Raw genomic sequence first — 20,196 nt, 5'->3', positions numbered from 1 at the left:
CATAGTCCCATCAGGGGCTCCAATATCCTAGACCTGGTCATTACCAACATGGGAAATCGATGCTCCAAACCTATGGTCACCCCCTCATTAGTCAGGTCTGACAATAAGTTAATCAACCTTAATATCCACATCCCACCCCCACCCCCCAGTAAAGAAACCTCCATAAAAAACTTCTCCAAAGCCAACTTCATGCTACTCAAGTCAGAAGTGAGAAACTTCATGACACCCATGCAGATGGGAACTGAAAGTTCAACTGCTGAATCCTACACTAAGGCACTGTACGAGCACATCCACTCATGCATGAATCGTGCCATCCCAAATAGATGCTCTCATCCAAAAAAAGGAAGCCAATCTGGTGGTCCCCTGCCATAAACAAACTTTACAACAAAAGGAAGAAACTGTTGCAGAAAAAAGGAAAATCCCAGGATGCAAAAAACTGTCTTACCAGCCTCAGTAAGAAAGTGAGATCCCTCATAAAATCCTCCAAAGCTATTTATGAAAATAAAATTGCCAAAGATTCCAAAGACAACCACAAGGCATTCTATAACTATGTCAAGAATCTAAATGGCAATGCTCAGATCTGGTCTGAGCTAAAACAGAATGGCATTAAATATACTGATCCCAAGGATATTGCCAATATCCTGGCAGATCAATTCAGTGCCAACTTCACCCCCCTCTCACCCCCTAAATGGCCTGTCTCAATACCGGAAGATGGCCAAATTCTGGTAATAACGGCCACACAGGTAAAAAACGCACTCTCCAAAGCTAGGAATACAGCATCCATGGGACCAGATAATATCCTGGGCTATGTACTACATGAACTACAATATAAACTGGCACCTCACCTAAGTGTCATGTTTAATCATAGCCTCACCTCAGGTTTCATGCCCACTGAGTGGCGCAGAGCTACAGTTATCCCACTCCACAAGGGGGAATCCACCTTGGATCCCGGAAACTACCATCTCATCAGTCTGACAAGCCTTATCTGCAAGGCCATGGAGCGTATTATCATGGAACTTATAAACAAAGACATTTGCAACCTTCAGACACTGGACCCCACCCAGTTTGGGTTCATGAAGGGCCGATCTTGTCTCCTGAACCTGATTGACTTCTTCGAATCAGTCTCCAGAGCCATGGACAAGGGTAAGGTGGTCCACACGGCCTATCTAGACCTTGCCAAGGCCTTTGACACCATCCCCCACTCTGGAATCATAGATAAACTTACGAAGCTGGGCATTAATCCCTACATCACCTAATGGGTTGCTAACTGGCTTACTGATAGAACCCACACTGTAAAAGTAGCCAAATCCAGCTCCAGACAAGTGACAAGTGGAGTACCTCAGGGTTCAGTCCTGGGATCGCTCTTGTTTGGCATCTACTTCTCTGAAGTACAGGCCAACACTAAGGGACTCTGACTAACAAAATTCGCAGATGACTGCAAACTGGGAGCCATTATTGAATCCCCAAATGATGTGGATACTCTACAAAAGGGCCTTACAGAAACAGATGCTTGGTGCCAGAGCCATGGGCTCAAGCTCAATGCCAAGAAATGTATAGTTATCCCCTTTGGGAAAAAACATGTATCCGTGAATTACCATATAGGTGGCAGTACACTAAACACCGAAAGTGTGATAAGAGACTTAGGGACACAGGTGGACAGTGGTCTCACCTCCGATAAACACATCTCCATAACAGTCAGGAAATCCTTCTATGTGGCACACCTCATCACTAAGGGCTTTTCATCCAGAAAAAAGGAGGTCATTGTCCCACTGTACTCATCCCTCATTAGACCCATTATAGAATACAATGCCCCATTTAGTATGTACCTCTCAAGACATCTGCAACAACTGGAAAGGCCGCAGAAATACCTTACTAAAAGAATCACAGGCCTAAAGCAGATGCCCTATGCTGTCCGCCTTAAAAAACTCCAGCTATACTCTGTCACATATTGCCTACTCAGAGGTGATCTCTGTTTAACATACAAGGCCATGTCAAACCCAGAGCTGCTGGACATGCTACACTTAAAGAAATACCAATCCCTCAGAGCCACACGCTCCAGGGATCTAAACCTTGTCATCACAATAAACAAAACATGCTGGAGGGATAGGTTCCTGACCCAGAGACTCTCCAGACTCTGGAATAGATTGCCCATGCATGTCAAGCAGAGTGTCTCTTTGGCCCTCTTCAAAAGGAACCTTGATGATTGGATGGGAGAAAGGAAATTCACCCTGGGGATCACGTCAGTCACCCTGCTAGACAGGGGTCCAGGGAAGTAAATAGTGTGGGAAGAAATAGGCAGGGAATTGCTATGGCTAGGCTTGTATAGGCCCTAGGGCTGATAGCCTAGTACCAACCTATAAACCTATGAACCTATGAACCATAATAATTATATTATAATTGTGTGTACATATATATATATATATAAATATACACACACACACAAACACACACACACACACACACACACACACACACAAACATTCACTTACATAAATACATAAATACATCCGTATATTATATGTATATATATATATATATATATATATATATGTATATATATATATATATATATATATATATATATATATATATATATATTAAACCAGAGCATGTTGTTGTTGTGTGCTTTCATTGACAGTGCAAATGCTGATACAGATGATCAAAAAGCATCTGTTTGAAAAATATCTTCTTCTTATTAAAAGATTTTGGTACAGTGATGATCTGATTTTTTTCTATATTCTTTCATGTAGCCTTTCGAGCAGAATTCAGTTTGACTGTTGATAAATAATGTTCTATTGAACTCCTCCAGGAATCCTACATACTCAATTATTTTACTTACAGCTGAAGTATAGAGAATATTTAATATATTTTCAGTATATATATCACATTTGTAGCTTGCTTACTGAGTATTTCAGCAATAATCATATGCAACAAATCAATAACATGCCCTGATACTGTAAGAAAACAGAATGTTTGATCGAAATGTGGGCCAGTTTATCAAGTAACTGCACTATGAATCTCAGAAGCGATTTCATTAAGTGTACTGTTTTTCTGAAACTCTGCTGAAATTCAGTTAGAAGCAGAAACACATATATTTTTTCATGTTTGGAGGAGGGAGTCCTTTACCAAAGCCAATTTAATTAAACAGCTAAAGAACCATTGCATATCAGATAAAGGAAGATAACCCCTTTTTATGAGTGTTTGTGTCACATTAAATGCATTGTATGTAAACAAAATGTAAATTGAATTAACTGCTGTGTAATATCATAAGAAAGCTCTTGAATACAGTGCTGGAAATAAACTGAGATTGAAATCCTAGAAGTCCTTATGTATTGATGAACCAGCAGTATATTAACATAATGTACTATTGTTGTTAATGTTTGGAAATGTATTTCACGATATATATTTTCCCTCCACTCCTACATTTTACAGTGATAGTACGACTTGGTGTGTCAGTGTACTGCATAGCTTGGTCAAGTAAGCCATTATTACTTGTTAACAGTTATTCATTGTAATTTCAACTCAAGAAGAACTTGCTTTTGTCCTTCTGCATAAAACTGTAACTTGCATGCTGACAGGTGAGTGAGAGGATATAATGGACACACAAGTCAAATGACGTTCAGATAAGAAATGAACTGTTTGTTGACAAAATAATTTTTGTTCCACAAAGTATTCCTCTTCATTTGCACAACAAACAAAGGGCAGATTCAGCTTGTGGAGAGAATTAAGCTTTGCCATAATGTAGAACACAGTGAAACTGAATTATCTTAATGATCACACACACACGCACACACACGTTAAGCAACAGAGGTGCTCTGATACTCTGATTTTTTAAAGGGTTGGACTTGCTGTTCATATGAGCATAACTGTGTCCTTTGCTCATTGAACAGTGGAAGAAATATAGCAGTTTCAGAAAAACAGCATATCATCTTGGGTATTGCATGCAGTTAATATTAGCTTTGTGCCAGCTATGGTCTTCCCAATTATTGTTTGCACCAACACTATGTATCCAGAGGTTTCTTAGCTGCTGAACTATGCACACTGTTCTGTCTAATATTGCTTTGTCTTGTAGTCTGTTTCTTTGTTAAAGCTGTTAAATGGTTAGGCTGTTTAGGCTGTTTAGGCTTTTATTCCAAGCTAGAACATCTTTATTTTGGTGATGAATCTGGGATACTAACCAAGTATTCATTATAACAGATTCTTAAGACATCTTGCATACTTGATAAATTCCTTGCATCATCTGTTATGCAAATATGTGTAACTCACAAGTGAGGAAACATTAGAAATCAGTATGTGAATGTCTAAAACGTTATTACACCCTGCTGAAGTGCCTTATTTTTCCCACTGGTATAGAACTGATTCTTTCTTATGATGCTTTACCCGATGACATAGGTGCATACCATTTCACAAATGCCTAATGGTGATGAGAAATTCCTTTGTCTTGCATCTAAAATTCTTTTATCCATTCCAGTAGCATAGCATTATGCTTTCTTAGTCAAGGTCGGCACATCAAGACTTTATCCACAGTGTGGACAAGGACAATCATGAAAGCTCTGCCCTTTAGAAATGGAAGATGAGAATCCCACAGCCTAGTCAAGGCATTAAAAGAAGTATTAAACACTGCCAGATCCTATATGTTTGGACCATAGAAACTAACAAGTAGAAACTAACAAGTAGCTAATGCCCCTGTGCAGTCCATACCTTAGCAACTGACCACTTTACCCCCTTTATAAATCACTGACTTAACTTTAGACCACCCAAATGAAACTTTTTCTAGCAGTAGTGTGCCTTTGAAGGTATCTCACTTAGATAAAGCTACAAAGTAGCCTTTCTATGTCAATAATGCATGTGATTTAATAGACCTTTTTAGAAGAGTTTCTTGTAGACGGGCCAAATACATTTTGTACTGATGCAATTTATGCAAGCTGCATTGCATTTCAATATTAGAATATAAACTGCTGACATTCCATATGAGGACTCTACACTGTCCTGAATGTGTTGACATTTGTACTATGCAAGAACAGACAGAACAGTGGAAGAAATAAAATAATCAGATTACTAAAACTCTGCATATTAGAAGAATAACTACAAGAGAAAAGCACAAGATGCAAATCACATATAATGTCAGTGCATGAACCATTGAAAACATAAGTTGTGGGTGTAAAGGCCAGTCAGAAGAAGTTACAAATGTATGGCCAGTGGAGTTCAGTAAAACATTCCTAATATTAGTGACATTAAAAAATGCCCAGAATTGGCATCTCACTAAAGTTGTAGAATATCCTATATCTATAACGCAAACACAATCATGCAATATCCCACATTCAGATGTTTGCTCTACCATACGTGACCCCCTTTGGGCCAAAGTGTTGTAGGAATAAACCAAGCACCTGGGCACAGCGGATAGGATCACAGAACTTGCCTGCTGTATTATCACAAGGACAGCTAAAAGAATCTCCCTGAGATCTACAGACCATTTTCTCTGTCCTTTATAGAAGGTTGGTTATCATAAAGAAGAGTGATATATGGTTCTTGAAACCATTTTAACAATAAAATGCAAAATAATGGCCAATAGAGTGTCTCAGTGTCCATATTGTTTCTGGCAAACATCCACAGGGTCCATATCATTTATTGCTTGAATTTTAAAGTGAAGTGTATGTACCCTGAGACACACAACTCCAAACTAGTAATTGTTCAATCCCCTCTTCATTTGCAGCTTTAATCAACCCTCAGCATCAGAACTGGAAAGTCATAGAAATCAAGTTATAATGACATATGAGTACCTTCCCCCATACCAATTGTAATTGCCATGGAGAAGATGCAAGTGTCTAATACAGAAAAACTGAAATGTGTACAAAATGCAAATATAGCGACACACAACAAAGTTTGAATTGCCAAACTCTGGACAGAGATAAAACTTTGGCTACTTAGTCCCGAAATAAACCAGACCATCATGCTCAGCTTGAGGTAAACACACCACTGAGATCTTTTCCCATGGTAACAACTAGAAGCCAACAGGTTCATGTGGTAAGGATAGTCGAAATGGGAATGAGCAAGCTGTTACTGAGACCAAGACCTGAACCAGAGTATCATGGGTCTGGCCTTGCTCAGTTATGTCATCTCCTTTGATTAGAGATCTGGGTCAACAAAGTCTATCTGCATTTCTTCTTTCCTGTCAAAAAGATCAGCTAAGGGGAAGCATCTATTACTATGTTCCAGTGAAGACTGAAAATCATATCTGGAAGGAGGAAGGGGATGCCTGTCTTCTGTGTTATTTTCAGCATTTCTGTCCTTATATACCCCCTAGAGATCTGCCAGCTGTCTCTGCTGATTGCACTCGTTTCTTTTTCACTTCACTGCTACATTAATTTGGTGTAGATTTCAGGGAGAGGGTCAATTGACCTCTTGTGAAGTTAGCTATCGACTTCTTAGGGATAATTAAGTGTAATTTTCAGCAAACCTTTCTGAATATAGTTGAACCTGAAAGCTCTATTCCTTTAATGTTTTTAGTGTGGGAGCAAAAGCTTTTCTTTTGCCAAACATGCTACGCTGCAGTCTGAGGCTAAATGCACCTCCACTCCCCCCTCTTGGCAACTTGGATCCACTTCATGGCTATTCAGAATTAAGGCAAAAAAAAAGAAATGTCTGGGTAAGTGTGTATATTTACCTAGAGTTAATGCAGTGTGTATATTTTAGTTGATGTGGGTCAGATTTCTTCAGCAAATAAATAAAGGTTACTGGGCCATCTCCCTCAAGTCCATTAGTAAACCCAAAAAAATTCTCTGAATATTCATGCAATAGTGATTTCCTGTATCATCCATTTTTAGGTCCAGTTTTTTTATAACAGTCAGTAAGATCATCTATTTGGTGTTAATGGATATTCAAAATATCCTTTTGTTCCAGAAGTTTCTGATGTTGTACTAATTGCCAATGTACATCTGCCACATCAAATTTGGTTTCTTCTACTATGACTTTTAGTTGTTTAACATCCATTTTTACCACCTGTAAAACTGAGGTAAGAGAGGATATTGAGTTTTGTTGGAGTGTATATTCCAAGTTATGTGTCATGCCTCCATTGGCTGCCTTGATTTTCTGTTTAACGACCATGATGCCAAATGAGCTTGACATGTGGAAAGGAATAATAACTATCTGTTACCAGGGGGGTAAAGCTGAATACTGATAAGTGTCCAACAAGGATACAAATGAATTAAGGCCTTTTGTAGATGGCTGGTAGTGCAGCAAAATACTTAATTTGGCTAGTCTGGGCATCCAGCCATGCAATCGACCACAGTCGCACCCCTATGCTTATGGAACATTTGCAAATACTGCTTTCATTGAACTGCTCCAATGGAAATAGGTTTCGTCAAGCCAAACCTTGTCTGATATTTTTATTCAAAAATAAATTTGAAATTATCTGGCTTTTAGTGTAACTTGGAGATAGTCTATCTTGTAATAAAAAGTGTGATTTTTCTTCATTTTCCAATACTGTGTTTGATACTTGCTTCACATCTGTTTTTAAAGTCTGTATGAATCTGCTAATACATTAACCATAGAGTGCCTTGGTAAAATGGATTATTCCATGTTTTTCCCCCTGAACAAAACTGTGAAATTGTTTTAAAGCAATCTAGTTTCCACTGTTGCTAACAATATGTTCAGCTAAAAGTTATGCAGAAAAAAAGCCTTTTTAGATAACCCGTGGTAGCTGATGAACTCTGCAATCACTACTTCTGACAGGCAACCTGGAATAGTGGCTTTTGTAAGTGTGTTCCAGCAATAATTCATTTCTATTATAGATTTCCTTTTTCTTATTATGTGGAGTTGATAGGTATAGGTTTTTTGGTATAGAGACCCCCCCCCCCATTGATAATATGCTTGGCAAGCTGATTCCTTATCAAGTTCTAGCATGACAAGTCATAGTGAAATCCTGCTGTCTTTGATTACAGTTTTAATTTTGTTGTCTTTTATGTTACTTCCATTTCAGAATTGTTTTTCCTTTTAATTTACTTGTCATTTTAATGTTAATGTTGTGTTCTCCTTTAGTAACTGTGATTAATTAGTTTTATTCATTGCATTGTAGTTGTTGTTCAGGTGATTGTTCCATGCTAAGTTTTAAGTGCACTAATAAAATGTGAACTTTAACTTTAATTTGAAATTCTGCCTCACCAAAATGATGGTTTTAATTCCTCACATTATTTCTTCTTTCTTGAAAAATTCCCTCTTATAAAATCAAGCATGTTTACACTGAAATAAACTACTCAACGCAAGCTGGCTTGTATAATTAATTTGTTTATAATTTAACATTAATTTCTGTATGCAATTACTCCCACACAAAGCCAATCATTACAATTAAAGGCATTTGCCATATGGATTGGCAATTAAAAAAAAAGTTTAATACATTTTCATAATTTAAAAGAATACAGACTAATGAAATAAATGCTATCTATGACAAGTCCCAAAAAGCAGGAAATTTTAGTTTTGACATAATTTAAATTTATTTTGCTACTCTTCAAACTTTTGCTGAATAACATTAGAGGCCAGATTCCAAAAGATTTTATCTCAGTGTAAGTCTGCCCTGATTCCAAAAGACCTGCTTTGCTTTGTATGGGGACTGTATTCTAAAACACCTACTCTCAGCCTGCTCTCAGTATAAGTAGTCACTTATACTGAGAGCAAGTCCTTTGGAATCTGGACCTAGATATTGCTAAAATTTGGTTGTCGTGGTATTAGGGAATTAGCTGGACAGTCAGTACCATGGCACCAGCATAACAGATTATATGTTCGTAAGACTTCTGTATAAAGTTTGAAATTATAAAAAAATAGCAGATATTAGAAGTGAGTCATAAGAGACATATTTGAGTGTTTAGAAAGATCTAGACATAATAATGTTAACACTGCCCTCCTTATATGGTTCTGCAGGTAACTACACAATCAATTTAGAGCCATGCTTTCTAAGTCAAAAGATCAAAGTTGTGACAGTTGGAGGGATGGTGAATTGAACCAAGCACTTTACTTAAATCAATAAGGTAGTACTGGTTGTGATCATTTTCCCATTATTTATTTACTGGTTTTGGTTCAGAAGATTAGTTTGACACTGATGGTGTAAACTTTTCTGGAACCATGCTGAACATTATGCAGGAGTAAGTGGTGTTCATTATCTCATTGGGCAATTCTCTCAACTGCACTGTCAGAACTGACAACATACAGAGAAGATGGAGGCTGGATATGGAGTCTGACGTATTTTGAGGGGATGGATAATTATGGGAGATTTCAGTAATTCTGGAAAGATGCATGCACAAATAGAGAACCTGATTGCTTTGAGACTGTGGGACAGATGGAATGGCATCATAAACATTCAAGATTTTAGGATGACAGGCATCGGTGTCTGATAAGATATGAAAATGTGTTGCCATCAGTTTTTGGGTATAGATGTTAACAGTTTGTACAGAGAAAGATAAGCTGCCTTAAGCAGATATTCAAATCTGATTAGAGGTCAAAAGTACGAATAAGGGGTGAGGAATTTTTAAATATTTTTTAAATAGCTTTCTCAGAATTCAAATGTCTGTGCAGTGTTATTGCAGCATGGTCCACAAACCAGGGCCGCAATGACAACAGTGAAGTTAGTTCATCCTTTGCTGTAGTTAACCTTACACCAAACAATTATGCAGTCATTAAGGTATTAAGATAATGATATGGAATGTAACATGAAGACTGAATGACTGAAAGTATGGACTTGCATATACTAAGTCTGAGATGTCATATATCCTTTTCTCTGTGATATGGCAATCTCTGAGCTTGCCCCCTGCAAAATGAAGTTTTAAGGATGGACTTTAAAGAAGTTTAAAGGATGGATTTTCAAGATCAACTTTTCTGCTGTGGTTTTGGCCTTTTTTTCAGCTTTTTGGCACTCTGTATTTCGAATGCTGGCATTTCAAGAGAAGAGAGATAATGCATCAAACTGCCTAATGAATAGTCTGTATCTGTTTCTGTTTAATAACTGTGTCATTGGCTTTGATAAACATCTCTTTTTCCAATTTTTTTAGTTATTTTGTGGCTTCTGATCATTATTTTGCCTTGAATTATTCTATTTAACCCAGGCTGCAGCCCTGCTTAAACAGGCTGTAAATTCAGGATAGCTTGATGAAATAAAGAATTAGAGACAAGTCACTAATGGCCACAGCAGGCCAAAGAGAACCTGCAAAATAAAATAAAATGGAGAAGGAGCCTTTGATGTTTAGCTGAGGAATTTGTAAAAACTGGACAGTGGCTACAATACAGGATCTTAAATTATATGTGTGGACAACCTACCAGATTAATTTGTCAAGATCATTCCTAAAGCTCTGTTCTTCTTTGAATGGAAGTTTAGCTGAGTGGGGAATAGAACCATGCACTGAAGAGCATATTTCAGGAAGCTGCTACTTAGGACCTTCATGTCTGCATTTACTGTACTTTGAAATATTCCACAAGGGTTACTGTGCTACTTGAGTAGTGGGGCAATTCCAGTAATGCAGAAGGTTGAGTTTGAGACAGTGGACTATGACATGTTCAAGGGAACCTAATTTGTTTCTTTCTGGACACTTCTGTGAGATGTGGCTATAAGATGACATTTAAGGTCCTTCAAACCATTTAGAAGACTTCATGTAAGTTTTTTTTTGCCAGGCCTGAAACTATGATTTTTTTTTTCTGATCTTTGTTAACAGGAAGGTTCTTACCCTAGTTTTAAACAGGATACAGCAATTGCCATAATATAAATGCCATTTATTGATAACCAGGACACAAAATGAGGCAATTTATTTATTTAATAGCCTTCTTGTATTTATTGTAGCCAGAAAAATGAAAATGTTCATAGTCTCAAAGAAAATACAAGATAGCTGAGTTCTACAACTATTTACACCTTGTGAGCAACTGCTCTTAGACCTTACCTCCTTTTTTGAAAAGGGCTAGGCCAGACAAGTCATGGGTGAGCTTCAGCATACCCATCCAATCATCCAGTTTTCATATGAAGAAAGATAATGCATCAAACTGTTTTTTTTTTTTTTTTTTGCATGAGTCTAGTCTGTTGGTAGGGAAGGCATGATGTGATTTCTCTGTCTCTCCAATATGTTTATTTGCTGCTGAAGACTTAAATCTCTGGTTCTGGCATTTGTGGGCTATTTGATATGTGGAGATAGAAGAGATCCAGGACTCTGGGTTCATAATGATAAGGAAGACAAGCCATAGATCTCCCCTCTGGATTCTACTAGGTATTGAATAAAGGGACAATGCTTATGGTCTTTCCTGATGGCTTACAGATTTTAAACTAGTGATCTTCTTAATGAGGAACCTCTGGGGTGTTTTTAGTGTATGACATTTCTAGTGAAGTACATCTTAAAGGAGGAATTATATTTAATAATCAGATTAATCAATGCTGAATATAAGGAGACAAAGAGCTCTTTACATGCAGATGATATTCTTTTGACAATTAGCTGCTCTAAGTTGAAGGACTTTCTGACTAATGTTGTTACATGATGATCAAAGGACAAGGAATTATCAACCTAAGTCTCAAGGTTTTTAACAATATACTCATTTTGGAGTGGCATATCATTTGCTGGTGAGGAGTTTGTCTACTAAATGTGACAATACTGCAATTTTTGGGCATTTAATCTGGTTCACTTTTAGTACACCAGGTGTTTGTGAGTGTATGTTTTTGCTGAAGGCTGTGGATGTCAAAAGGGGACTTGACAATTACTTCTTGTACAGACTTGGTTGGCCAGAGGTCTTTTTTCATGATGTTCAGATCAGAAAAAATTAATGTTGAACAAAAGAGGTCCCAGCATTGAACCCCGTGGGACACCACTGGTCTCCTTCATACTCCCTGATGAGAATCCTGCTATACACGGTGTGGGGGTTCTTGTCTTTCAGCTAACTTGCTATCCATCTTACCACATAAGGATCTGTTTGTAATCATTCAGTTTACTAGCTATGCTAGCATGAGGGATGGTGTCAAACACCTTGGTGAGGTCAAGGCATAAGTTCATAAGCTCAACCACAGCATTCAGGCCTCACAGCCATCAAGGAACACTGATTCCTTAAGAAATGATTCAAAGGTTTTGCATCAGCCCAAGTGCCTATGTTTGATTTAAAAGTCTTTAGATGTTTGGACCGCCTTATCTAGATCAGGATTTTATTCTACAGTTTGAAAATTTTGACTGTAATATATGAATTTCTAGCACAGAGCTTCCCACGTTTGACACAAATTTCATATCATAGTGTCTATTATTTATTTATTTATGTATTTGCATTTGTTTTTTGGGATAGTCCACTGAGCCTAGGAGTTCCCATTTTCACTGGAGGCCCAGAGAGAAAAGCTTCATATATTACATCTACATTGATGAGATAAAGTTACATAATGACTGTTAACAGATTCAAGTTACTAGTAAGCAACATTATACAAAATACACAAATAACAATGATTTACATATAGATACAATATATACATGTTGATATACAATTAATATTTGGCTTTCTTTTCTTTAAATTTCATATTGTAGCTGAAGATGCACAAAACTGAGAGGGAGAAGTATTAAATTAAGTGAAGACAGGCAGATATTTCAAAGTGTTAAAGTAGTTAGAAGAGTTTTTTTTAGTTTCATGTAATGCTAGAAGAATTACTAGAGTATGTACATAGCCATAGTTTGGAGAGGTATTCTTGCAGAGACTTCTTGAAGATGGTGTAGTTAGAACTGGTTCTGACTGTGGTGGGTAAGGTGTCTAAAAGTATTTGAACAGATAAAGACTTCTATGTTGTGTGCATTAGTTGTACAATGGGGTCATTAAATATGTTACATGCCAGTATCAATTTACTCCAAATGAGCCAGTAACGGAAAGAAAACAATTTTAAATACGTACAAAGAAAAAGAAACTAAGGGTAATGCTGCTCAATGCCAGAAGTCTAAACTTCAAGATGCAAGCACTCGAGGCTCTCCTCAGTATGGAGAATATTGATATCTGAGCAGTAACAGAAACCTGGTTCAAGGCTCCTGAGAGCACCCCAGCACTACCAGGTTATACCTCATACCATGCTTTTTGGCCCCAAAACTTGGACCGAACCACAAAAGGAGGGGGAGTATCCATATTCATCAAAGATACCCACACATCCAGGTTAGTTGCACTGCATGAAGCATCGGAGACCATCCATGTGCAACTAACAGTGGGCAAAACTGCCTTTCAGTTTGTAGCCTGCTACAGACCACCCTCCCAAACTCAGGAACCCAACTCGGCTTTCCTGAGAACACTGGAGAATATGATGGTCTCTCCAAACACCATTATATTGGTTGACATCAACTACCCAAACATAGACTGGGAGCACTACTCAAGCCCCAACACCCTCGCCCAATGGTTCCTAGAATTTATAAACTCAAATGCTATGGAACAACTGGTCACCACTCCCACAAGAGGGGAAAACATATTGGATCTGATCATCACCAACATGGGGACTCTATGTTCCATACCAGAGGTATACCCTTATTAGTAAGATCTGACCATAAATTAATCTCACTGCACATCCATATTCCGTCCCCACCTCCAGCCAAGGAAACCACAGTGAAGAACTTCTCAAAAGCAAACTTCACACTTCTCAAAACTGAGGTGGAATCCTTCAAAGCCCCTGGGCCAGTGGAAAATACAGCCCAAACCGCAGAATCCTTTACAAACGCTTTCTATGGACACCTACAGAAATGCATGGATCATGCTAACCCAAATAAAACCAAGACTCATTCCTCCAAAGGCAGGAGACCTGTCTGGTGGACTCCAGCCATAAATAAGCTATACAACAGAAGGAGGAAGATACTACACGATAGAGCAAAATCCCAAATAGGGAAGGCATCTCTGATCAGTACTAGCAAGAAACTACGATCCCTCATAAAATCATCTAAGGCCAGCTTCGAAAGAAAAATTGCACAAGATGCTAAAGATAATCACAAGGCCTTCTTTAGTTATGTCAGGAACCTGGGTGGCAACTCGCAGATATGCTCTGAGTTAGTTCTAAATGACAAAAAAATACACTGAACCCACAGACATTGCCAACATCCTGGCAGACAGGTTCAGTGCACACTTCTCCCCCCCTTCCCCCCCAAAAGAGCAAATGTCTATCCCAACAGTGTAGCCTCCCTGACATCACAGATGCACAGGTGAGAGCTGCCCTCTCCAAAGCAAAAAACACAGAATCAGTGGGACCGGAAGTTGTCCCGGGCTGCATCTTACATGAACTCCAAGAAGAACTGAACCCTCACATAAAGTCACTGTTCAATCTCAGCCTTACTACAGGATATGTACCCAAGGAATGGCATACAGCAACAGTGGTCCCACTCCACAAAGGTGGTGCCACAACGGAACCCGGAAACTATCGCCCTATAAGTCTGACTAGCCTGGTCTGCAAAGCTATGGAGCGTATCATCATGAAACTCATAAACAAAGACACTGGGAACCTCCAAACACTGGATCCTACCCAATTCGGCTTTGTTAAGGGCAGATCTTGCCTCTTGAACCTGGTCAACTTCTTTGAAACAGTCACCAAGGCCATAGAGGAAGGAAAGGTAGTCCACACAGCCTACCTGGACCTCGCAAAAGCCTTCGACACAATACCCCACTCGGGCATCATAAATAAGCTCACCAGCTTAAATATCAACCCCTATGTCACAAGATGGGTTGCAAACTGGCTCAGAGATAGAACTCACATGTTCAGAATTGCAGGTGCCATGTCAGACTCTAAACCAGTTACAAGTGGCATCCCACAAGGCTCAGTCTTGGGACCTCTCTTGTTTGGTATATATTTCTCTGAGGAACAGGCTGACACTGGAGGACTATGGCTGACCAAGTTCGCAGATGACTGCAAACTGGGTGCCATAATCGACTCGCCAACTGACACAAGCATCCTCCAAAGGGGTCTCACAGAGATGGATAACTGGTGCAAGAGCCATGGCCTAAAGCTAAATGCCAAAAAGTGCATAGTCATCCCCTTTGGGAAAAACAAAGTGTCCACAAATTACCACATAGGTGGTAATCCATTAAGTACAGAAGAAATAATTAGGGATTTGGGGACCCAAGTAGATAGCAATCTCTCCTTTGACAATCACATTGCTAAAGTGGTTAGAAAGACCTTCTATATAGCCCACCTTATCACGAAAGGGTTCACATCTAGATCAAGAGAGGTCATTGTGCTCCTCTACTCATCACTCATCAGGCCCATAATTGAATACAATGCCCCATTTGGGATATACCTTACCCGACACCTGCAGCAACTGGAAATACCCCAAAAGTACCTCACCAAGAGGATCAAGGGACTCAAACAGATGCCCTACGCAGTTAGGCTAAAGAAACTCCAGCTCTACTCAGTTGCTTACCGCCTACTCAGAGGTAATCTGTGCCTGATGTATAAAGCCATGTCCAACCCAGAATTAATGGACATGCTGCACCTCAGGAAATCCAAATCCCTTAGAGCTACATGCTCCAGGGACTTAAACTTCAGCACAGAAATAAATAGGACATGCTGGAGGGACAGATTCATATCCCAGAGGCTCCCCTCACTCTGGAACAAAATCCCAATCCATGTTAGGCAGAGTCCCGCAATGACCCTCTTCAAGAGAAATCTTGATGAGTGGATGGGAGATCGTAGGTTTACCCCTGGGATCTCTTCTGTGTCCCTACTAGACAGAGGCACAGTAAACTAACCTCAAAAGGGCTATCTTCTGTGACCTACTATACAGAGGCACAGTCAACTAATCTAAAAGGGTGGCAAAAGCCAAACACACTCTGGCTAGGCTTATAAATGCCCTAGGGCAGATAGCCTAGTATCAACCTATGAACCTATGGACATCTAGCCGTGTAATCTAAGCGATTTAATGCATGGGGCCCTGGGTTCAAGACCTGCAAGGGCTAATTATTTTTTATGGCTAAGCTTGTATAGGCCCTAGGGCTGATAGCCTAGTACCAACCAATGAACCTATAATGCTATGCAGGCAGCATGATCACTGCCAACAGCTTGTGTTGCCATTTTGAGAAACTAACCAGGTTCTTTAGACAGGGTCTACACTTCTCAGAGCCAAAAAGCTGCAGGTCCAACCTGATGACATTTTTTTAATATCATAGTTTATCAGGTCAGTTATAATAAGTTCCTTAGCTTTGCAAATGAGACTTCCAAGACTGATGGGGGTATAATTCTGGGGGCCAGTAGTGGGTTAGCCCTGGCAGAGCTGTATCAGTATTGCTGTGCACCAAATCTTAGGGAGAAAGTCAATGGCTAAACTCAGGTTAAATAACTTAAGGACCGGGTTACCAGGGCTAGTATCATACTGTTTTGTGAAGAAACAAGTATCTTTTCAGGTCCCCTGAAGGAAGAATTTTGTATTCTGGGCAAGGCTTTTAGTGCATATGGTTTAGTAATGATGGGTGTTTCTGAGAGATACAAGGATATGTGTGCTTCGGATAGTCTTCCCATGGGTAAAAATCACACTGAATTTGTTTGCTAGTGTGTTGATAATGTCGGGTCTATATTATATGTTCAAAGTCTGAAAACTTTGAATCTCATATGATTGACTCCATATATGTGAAGTTTTCAACATCAAACATAAAATATAAACAAACTGAAAATAAAAAAAAAACTACCTGAATGCTCTATGCCGTAGGGCAAGCCCTCCTGCACCCCCACACCCCCCACTACTTAAATATACCAACTCAGAGATCTCACTACATTGAAGTGAAGGGAAATATTCCCTACGTGATCTCCGTTCTAACGTTCGATGTTGGAAAACTTTGTAATATGATGTCGATCATATGAGATTCAAACGTTTCAAACTTTGAACTTACAATATAGACCTGATAATGTCTGCTAGATCAAAGTTGGTCGTGCCATTATGAATAAGTTCAGAGCAATGTTGGGTATAATTTCTTTGTTTAAAAAGGTAGCTAAAGAAGGACTTTAATTGTTCTTAGCTTCATATGCTATCCTAATTTCATGAGTTCATCAGTACGCCTAATAGTTTCAACTTCTTAGGCAATTTTCCAATGTCATCCTTAATATAAGGGTCTCTTGAACAGATATCAACTTTAAGGAGCTTTTTTTAGTTTTATTCAATAGTTTATTAATGTTGGAGGACCAACATAGTGGTTTTGTTTTAAACTGACTGTTATATTTACATCTGATTGGGACTGTCAGTTATTTACTTATCTGTACCTCATAAGCTCTTAGCATAAGAAATCTGGACAAAACCTAAAATAATGGGGTGACAAAAGCTTAAAAATAGGAACAGATTTTAAATATTGATGTTATAAACCTAGAAACTAGCTAGAATAACAGGATTGTTGTTAGCATGCATTTTCTGAAGGGTATGAAGTCTGAAACCAAAATGTATGTCATTATTTAGTAACTTCAATCCACAGTCATATGCCACATTTTATGAGGAACAGACCAAACATATGAGGCAAAAATCAGAACATTCTGAAAAAATCTGGATAGTTAAAAGGTCTGCATGTATCTAAATGACAATAGAACTTTTTGAAGCTGCCTGATGTGGCGGTGTCTCTGGAGATGGTGTTGTACATTAATTTTGTAAATCATCATTGAATTTGATCATGATGGCATTCATACATTTGAAACCATTGGATTCTGAGATATTAGACTCAGAGTGTTTAGACATATTGAAGATGAAAGCTACTAGTTTATGATCCAGTTTAACCAAGGAAGCATATACCAAGGAATATTACATGGAGAAGTCTGTAGCCACCAGGTTAAAATATGTTTTCTGTTATGGGCTGGTTAACAATCATGTCCAGGGAATTTTTTTTATTAAATCTAATAACTTCTGATCATAACTAACATTAGAGGTATATGTCCTTCACGTTACTGAGGGGAGATAAAGTCTACCAAAATAATGGAGTTCTTGTTTATAGGTAGTTCATTGTATACACTTTAGAACCTTACATGATTTTCAAGGAACATGGAATGTGTCCTGTAACAGGCTACAAAATTATAATCTGTCCTGTTTAGTGTGATTTGGAGCCTTGGCGTCTATGGGAATCTGTCGAGAGTTGATATAGCCTCTAACAAATATTTAAATGTCACCACAGTTGCCATTGTGTCTGAAGGCATGTTTTGTGCAAAATCCAGTATGGAGGGAGTGCTTTTTGAACATTTATAATAAGTTTTAATAATTACACTGAAAGCATTACACTTCCAATGCAAGGGAGACTCAGTTCAAGAAATCTGATGATGAAACTGTGGCATTGAGCAGAGTCACCTTATTGTGCTCCTGTTTTGGATATGATGTGTCAGCTATATTGGGATGCCAATTAGCTGTACATTGCCAAAAAGGCACTATGCACAGCCTCCAGGGTTTTGCATACTAAGTCATTCAACCTCACATAGACCACCGCCATGTTGCAGTCATGTTTGCTTGGTAAAAGAGTTTTAAGGGCTCTTGAGGTGTCAAAGATCTTGGCACCTGAAATGCATCTTATTGTTACCCTGTCATTGTCAAGGCAAGTGAGAGGAAAATCAATGTGCCTGACTATAGTGGCACAGATTTCTAAAACATTTTTATCTGTAGATTGATCTCATGTACTGAATTTGGAATACTTTAACCACTGGTGACTCTTTGTTGAAAGTGTGCCTGATGGTAATGTGTTAGTGGATTTTCACTCAGACATAGTCTTCATGGATCTAGGAGGCTTTGTCAATGATTTACTTTCAGCCTCCCCATAAAGCATTTTAGTGTGCATTGGTGCAGAGAGCAGTGGTTACATGTGACACTCACAGTCCTTGTTCTTTTTTTTGTGAGAGTGAGGCCATCATATTTGTTAAATATTTGTATCTCTTACAAATAGAATTTTTTTTTTTCGACTAAGAGTTCATTAACTGTCAGCAGCAGGCAGTTACTACACTGCCTAAGGATACCAAGTGCTATTCAGCTGGACACAGAAGAGAAACAACAAGGCTGCCCTTCCATCTTAGTCCATAGCTTTTGAGAATTAGTTAGGATTACACTGAATGTTTATATGCAGTTAATTAGACAATTAATGGGCTATAGTGTGGATGAATGCAGCTGTGAAGATTTCACTATGGAGGCTTTACAACAAGTTACTATAGGAATTAAATAAAGTGAATTAGATTTGGCTGGTAGAGGAAACTGCCTGACTAAATAAAGCAAATGAAGTAATCTAGGTTAAGTTTTAACTAGGCCAATGAACAGCCAAGAATTGTTAAACTATTGTATGGTATGGGTTATGTGGAACATCTAAGGGCTGTTTTATACAGTGTAGACCATCTATAGGCTACTAAGAGCAATGCGGAGTGGCTGTGGGCTACTAGAGACTTCTTGGAGGATACATGTTATACAATGTGTCTCGTCATGCAACTGCGAGTTGCTGGCTGCACTTCTGTATATCACTTTTCATGCTACCTAATAAATAGGGATCAAGATGCCTCTATGTCTGCATAGTGCACATTGCAACATCATTGTGTGAAGCATAGCGTGGTATAAATGTCAGCAATTTATACCGACATTCACAAAAGCTGAAAAAAAATTTAAATGAACACACTAACCAATACCAAAGTACATTCTTTAGGATTGTACAGCAATCTGAGTCTTACAAATTGCTTTGTTTCCTCTCTACTTTCATTAGGTCAAACAAGAAACAATCATTAATAAGCCAAACACAAAACAATGTACATCACAGTAAATACAGTAGAAAATGGGAAAGCACTTCTTTCCATTCTTCCAGAGTTGTTATTTTAGTCAGTTCAGTAGAATTAATTCAAATTCAGTAAAATAACCATAGTTCTACAGCGTAACGGGTCGGCATGTAATAGTTTGTAGCAAACGAGCACTAGGTTGTCTATAGCGACACTGACAAGAGCTAAAAACAATCAAACTAACACACTGTCCCATAGCAAATGACACTCTGCAATGTTCTACAGTAATCTGAAACCGTGAAGTGTTTTGACTCCCTCTATAGAAAACCAGAAGCATTTCTTAGTAAGACTATGAAAGCAGACAGATAGTTTGTTGAACTAGAGAGAGCATATAGTAAAGGACTGAGAATCCTTAATAATACTACTTTTTTGCCTGTATAGCACCATTTTCCAGCTTAAGCCAGCTGTGCTGGAGTTGAGCTACATTATGTGTTGTCAGGAAATCACTACTGGCTTTATCACTTCATATAGCTCAG

Source organism: Protopterus annectens, chromosome 6.part0 (genome assembly GCF_019279795.1).
Source record: "Protopterus annectens isolate FY-2018-M chromosome 6.part0, PAN1.0, whole genome shotgun sequence".
Classification (NCBI taxonomy): domain Eukaryota; kingdom Metazoa; phylum Chordata; order Ceratodontiformes; family Protopteridae; genus Protopterus; species Protopterus annectens.
The sequence above is the reverse complement of the archived record's forward strand: the minus strand, read 5'-3'. Positions refer to the sequence as shown.